Source organism: Euprymna scolopes, chromosome 2, assembly GCF_053919585.1.
Source record: "Euprymna scolopes isolate OS-2025 chromosome 2, ASM5391958v1, whole genome shotgun sequence".
In the NCBI taxonomy this organism is placed as follows: domain Eukaryota; kingdom Metazoa; phylum Mollusca; class Cephalopoda; order Sepiida; family Sepiolidae; genus Euprymna; species Euprymna scolopes.
In genome coordinates, this window is record NC_136483.1 from 119113485 (window position 1) to 119119484 (window position 6000).

Genomic DNA, 6000 nt, shown 5'->3' on the forward strand with positions numbered 1-6000 from the left:
AATTAGTGCTTCTACAGAATTTGAACGTAACCAAACTGATTTTTGCAGTACTAAATTTAAAACTTGGGGTTAAGATTAAAAAACAACGTAAAATAAAAAGGTTCAGTTCAAATTCCGTAGAAATTTTTCAAAATATTTTATTCTTTTTAAATTAATAATCTATTTTTATTTTTACTTTTTATCAGTTTTTATCAAGATTTAATATTTTAATTTTATCAAAATAGAGTGATCTGTTTGCTTTTTTAAATAGTTTTGTATAGATTAGTTTTTAATTCGAATAAATAACGTCTCTATATAAAAACATTATGGTACTAGTGCAGTAGTGCACTCAGTGCACTTATTGATCTGTGCTGAAATAATAACGTTATTATTTAAAAAGCCGTTCTTAAAATGGGGCGGGGAGGGTATTTTGTAACTATTCTATACTTTAACATTACAATTGAATAATAAAAAAAACATCATAAAACTTTAATTAAACTTGGAAATACGATTTAAAAAATAGCGCGGATCAGTAAGTGCACTAGCACCAACATTATTAAAAGAAATGCAATTAAAAATCTATTTAATGTCAGCAGAGAATTTATTTTAGGTCATTTATTTTTCGCTGAAATATTTTTTTATTGAAGAAAAAAAAACGAAGAAAGAATAATGAATATAAGAAAAGATTAAGAATTTGAAAAAGAGATATATTTTTTTAATTTTATATTAAACAAATTCGTAGATTCTTAATAAAAAAATATACCTAATGATAATATATGGAAAAATAATGGATTAAAAAAAAATAAACATTAAAATTACCAGCAAAAATTGGGGATTTTTTTTTTTTTTCAAATAAGAAATACATGATTTAAAATCAGTTAAATTTGAACATATCAACTTAAAGGTGCTAAAATTATTTTATAAACATAAACATCATTTCTTAGATTTTTTATGACGCAAGAACGAATAATATTTATTTAAAAATAATTTTAGCACTTTTTTTTGTACTCATGCAGAGTAATCCGTGCTGAAATAATAATGTTATTTAAAAAGCCATTCTTAACATGGGGAGGGGAGGGTGTTTTGTGCCTATTTAATACCAAATTCAATAACCTTACAATTGAATAAAAAAAAAGCACATCATAAAACTTTAATTAAACGTGGAAATACGATTTAAAAAATAGCGCGGATCACTCTCTGCATTAGCACCTTTTTTTTTTTTTAATGTTAAAATTTAATTTTAAAAATCTAAATAAATAATTCTAATTTTTACTAACAATAAAAAAATTTTTAAATTGATCTTTTTCTTTGAAACGAACAAAAATCCGAATTATTGCAACACAAATGTGATGTGTTTTTTATTTTCACAAGATTTAAAAAAGAAAAAAGAAGATCCTTAAAAGCAGGTACGAATGTACTTAAGAATAAACGTTACAAAAGTTTGTTTTTTACAAGTTACTATACCTTAAATGATTGGTAAACTAAACCTGCTGGAAGGTAGATATATGCTCCAGTTTTCTTTTGGTTTTGTAGCAATTATAATAAATATCTACACGTGCCAGAGGGGACGGCGGTTACTAGCTAAAAAAAGAAATTAAATTCGTGACTAACTGTCGGCCATAAGTGTCGTCTGCGATGCTTTGAAAACACCAAAAAAAAAGCGACGCTTAACGGATGTTCAATGAAACCATGACAAGAGTTATCGTTCTTACATGAATTTTATTATCTCAATCTTCCATACATTTTAACATCCATTTTTATCCGACCTACTAGCTACATTTAAAGTGTATTATTTCTTCCTACTCATGAAACTATAATCCCAGGCATTACTTCCATTTTTTGCATTTGACGATATGGTTAAATTTATAGTATTCGCCCTTACTTATCAACAAGGCAATACTTGCCACATAGGACACAAGAATCGGAAAGAGGAATTGAAAAGTCAGCGCCTTAGAGGTAAAAAAATGCCTGAGTAGCTTCGTCGACAGTCCGAGGTAGGAATGCCACAGGCGATTAGCAATACGCAACCCCTTCTTAAAGAAAGAAGGCAAAGCCTGAGAGGGTGGACCTTTTAGAACTGCACAGGACCAACAAACTGCAGTCAACAGAGGAAAAGCTATTTCAGAAATGTTGACTTTGGTGCCAAGGTAAAAAAATCTCTGGCCTAGCTTGTTGCTAAGGGCGAATGCTACTAATTCGTTGGGCTAAGATGAAAGTGTAGTATCTATTCTGTTCCCAGAAGTTTATCCTCTTAAGCACTACCTCCTTCGAAAAAGGGGAAATAGGTTTATTCTTATTGCCTGAAGCACTCGCATTTGTGAGGATATGCAGATGGTGTATCAGACATAAAAATTGACATTTGTTTCTTCTTGTGGAAAGCAGCCCTAGTGAGATGGCTTGCCTACGCAATGATCAATCAGACTCCTGGACGTAGTGATTTTGACCACAACTACTTTAGGGGTTTCACTCAGACATCCTTTGGGAATTACAGAGCAAGCAGACAACTTCCAGACACCTATGTAGAAAGACATTGACACTCTCCCCTGCCTCTGCCATCGATTCAATGAGCAAGGCTATCTTAACTGTCCCAAGAAAATACCTTCTTTTTTTTTTTTTTTTTTTGCTGTTTTAACAACTGGTTTGGTTGGTTGCTTTGTTTTACAGCATATCAACCCTTTTTGAGTTATTTAATGTCGAATCCAATAATTTTGGAAAAAGTTTTAATGCTTCCAATTTTTTATATTTCCAAATATTTATTCATTGAGTTTGTTTCGTTTTAGAGCATATCAACCCCTTTAGAGTTATTTAATACTAAATTCAATAATTTTAGAAAAATATGTTTATGCTTCAAGTTCTTTATATCTTCAAATATTTATTCATGGTGTTTGGTTTGGTTTGGTTTGGTTGCTTTGTAGAGATAAATTTTTTTTTTTTTTTTGACTTTGCAGAATATAATTGAGTTTCGCAAAGAGAAAGGAAACAATAATAATATCAATGTTTGGTGCATTTTAGGTCAGGAAGCCAATCATTTCAGAAAGTCTGATGTGCTACCACCAGGTTTAATTACCGGCAACCTACAGTTAATGATGTAGGTGATTTAAATAACTATATATAATTCATTATTTATAGAATGGTATTGTTTTCCTTTCTTTAGCAATCCTTTTTTAGGGGTTAACATTAGCTTGATTATAAGGACAAACTTTTCTTCTACATTTCAAATCAGGTTTATTTATGCATCATTTCACCAACAGTAAGAGACCAGTTGAGTTAACAAGGAATCCCAAAGTGTTCAGAGTCTGATGAGCATGCATACATTTGCCTTGATTAGGTCTTAAACTCATTGTCCAATGCATATCACATGTGTGCTAGGCTTGACATCTTCAGTCCAACTGCTGAAAACTGATAAAAAGATGTATAAACAGTTCAGCTGAAATGCATTCTATACAAAGTGTTCCGATTGAACAATGTATCAATCACTCTGCATAGAAGTATAAACTTACACAAAAGAAAATAGTTCACCAATGTATAACTGCTATAAGGTAAACAAATTTGGCTTTGTGCAAGGATCAAAGTGTAGTATTTTTTTAGTCTCAGACGGTCATCCTCTCATTCATGAGAGAGTGCTGACGAGACTATACATGTTATTTTTTGTGGTGCAAGTCTATAAATGGGCCACAAGTAATATTTGTTACCATAAGAATCTGAAAAAAAATCTTTATAATGTACGTACTTGTCACTGCATGAAAATGTCATCTCCAAAAATTACGTAAATCGATCAAGTAGTTTTTTTTTTTATTTAAGAAAATCAAATATTATCGGACGTATTATCGAAGTTTCGCCATTCCACCATCTTGTTTGAAAGATAACGCCACCTACGACACCTAGTGGATATATAGGTCAACAAGGGCAGAACAGGCAGACCATCGAATATTTTATCAATCAAAAAGGGTTTTCGACATTTACGAAAAAAAAAAAAACTAAAAATAGTCGATGGTCTGCCCTCCACGTTCTCTTTATTAAAAGACACATTCTCTTTATTAAAAGAAGTCAATTTATTTATTTATCATCCCTAAAAATCGTAAAATTTGTTTTCCCTTAAAAAAAAAAATTTGATTTTCTTCAAAAAAAACAAAACAAAAAAACAAACTACTTGATTGATAAAATATTCGATGGTCTGCATGTTCTGCCCTTGTTGACCTATATATCCGCTAGGTGTCGTTAGTGGCGTTATCTCTCAAACAAGATGTCGGAATGGCGAAACTTTGATAATACGTCTGATAATATTTGATTTTCTTAAATAAAAAAAAACTACTTGATCGATTTACATAATTTTTGGAATATGACATTTTCATGCAGTGACAAGTACGTACATTATAAAGATTTTTTTCAGATTCTTATAGTAACAAATATTACTTGTGGCCCATTTATAGACTTGCACCTTTTTTGTTCCTAATTTCAGATTGCCAGACTTGGGATTTTCTTCACATTAAAAAATAAGCACATATCTAGTTTTACCCTCGTAGGGAGGAGGAAGTAAACAGAGGTACTCTTTTTAGTGTCATGATACTCCTATTCACTATATATTTACTAATGAGTCACCACTTATCAAGGCCAAAACCCACTTAAAGATACCCTCCTTCTTCATATTCCTAATGCCAGGCGCAATTTCCACAAACAGAGCTTTTTCACAAAGGCTTCATATTTGTGAAATACATTAGCATGGAATGATTTCTCTACATGGTCATCTTCAAACCCAATGTCAACAGATCTCTGTCATGAACCATAATCACAAGCTTTCACGATTGGCCAATTTATCAATCATTCTCAATTCTCTCATAAGGTTCTTCATCTTTCAACTGACAATCATTCCATCTCATTTAACTCAAGTAACTTTTAGCCTTGATAGTGGTGATACACTAGTCAAGAAAGAAAAAATTGATAAACATTTCAGTTGCTGTTGTAAAGACTGAAAGAAGTTTCATAAAACTATTTGTTGCATAGAAAAACTTCAAAATCAATTTTGGAATCTAGTGAGGATGATCTCTTTCTGTTCTTACGGCTCCATTCTCACAGAAGATACATTACTAGCCTCTCCATACTTTATTGTTATTTTTATAGAAGGATTTTGATTGAAATCCAAAAGCTTGGAGTATTTGGTAAAATTCAGTTGTAAGTTACACTCTTCTTGAAGGTGAAGATTCAGTGTGAACAACACTCAAAATACAATTGTGAATTACTTAGGACTTTTATCCAATTATGACTGATGGAATGAAATTATGCTACCCTTGTGGATTTAATGCAGTGGATTTTGAGAATCTGAAGAATTATTGCATAACAAAAATGAATGATTTTAAACTTTGAGGAATTATCCGTTAAACGAATGAGATGTGTTTCAATTCTTAAACGAGATTTGGGCAAAAATAATCAATAATGAAATATAAAAGTTATGTTCTTAATTTTGCACAAAGTTTACATTTTTTAAAAATCATTTTGTTAACATTTCGGATGTTTTCAGTCATTGTAGTAAAGTTGCATCAAAGTGGGCATTACATAGACACACTTCAAATCGATTTTGGAATCTAATGAGGATGATCTCTTTCTCTTCTTACAATTCTTTGCTTACAGAAGACACATTACTAGTCTCTCTCCATACTTTATTGTTATTTTTCTGGAAAGATTTCGACTGATCTTCAATCTCTGGTTCCTCCTTATAAGACATTTACAGCAGAATTCATTTTTACTACAACAAAAAAAATTTCTTTCCTTCTTCCACGTGTCTAACACCAGGTGCAGTTTCCATAAACAGAATTTCTTTGAAAGGAGCTTCTTGTTTGTGGAACACATTACCATGAGACTGATTCTCCACGGATTGTTTGTTGTATGACATTTACTCTAGCCAGGTTGAACCAGCTTGCTCTGAAGGTGGAAGTATCAATAGGATATTAAATTCACAGGCAGTCCCCAGTCGCTTATATAATTACAGATTATAACATGATTACCTTCGAATCAAATGTGAACAGA

General features: G+C 31.4%; 1 protein-coding gene across 1 annotated transcript in view; it reads right to left on the bottom strand.

Moving 5' to 3' along the window:
• LOC145294946 (serine/threonine-protein kinase Kist-like) overlaps nucleotides 1–1673 on the bottom strand; it is a 50246-nt gene extending 48573 nt beyond the window's left edge. The window contains exon 1 of the mRNA XM_080141424.1: nucleotides 1444–1673. The gene's annotated coding sequence lies outside the window, so the exon portion shown is untranslated. The remainder of the gene's footprint in view (nucleotides 1–1443) is intronic.
• Nucleotides 1674–6000: the final 4327 nt, after the last annotated feature.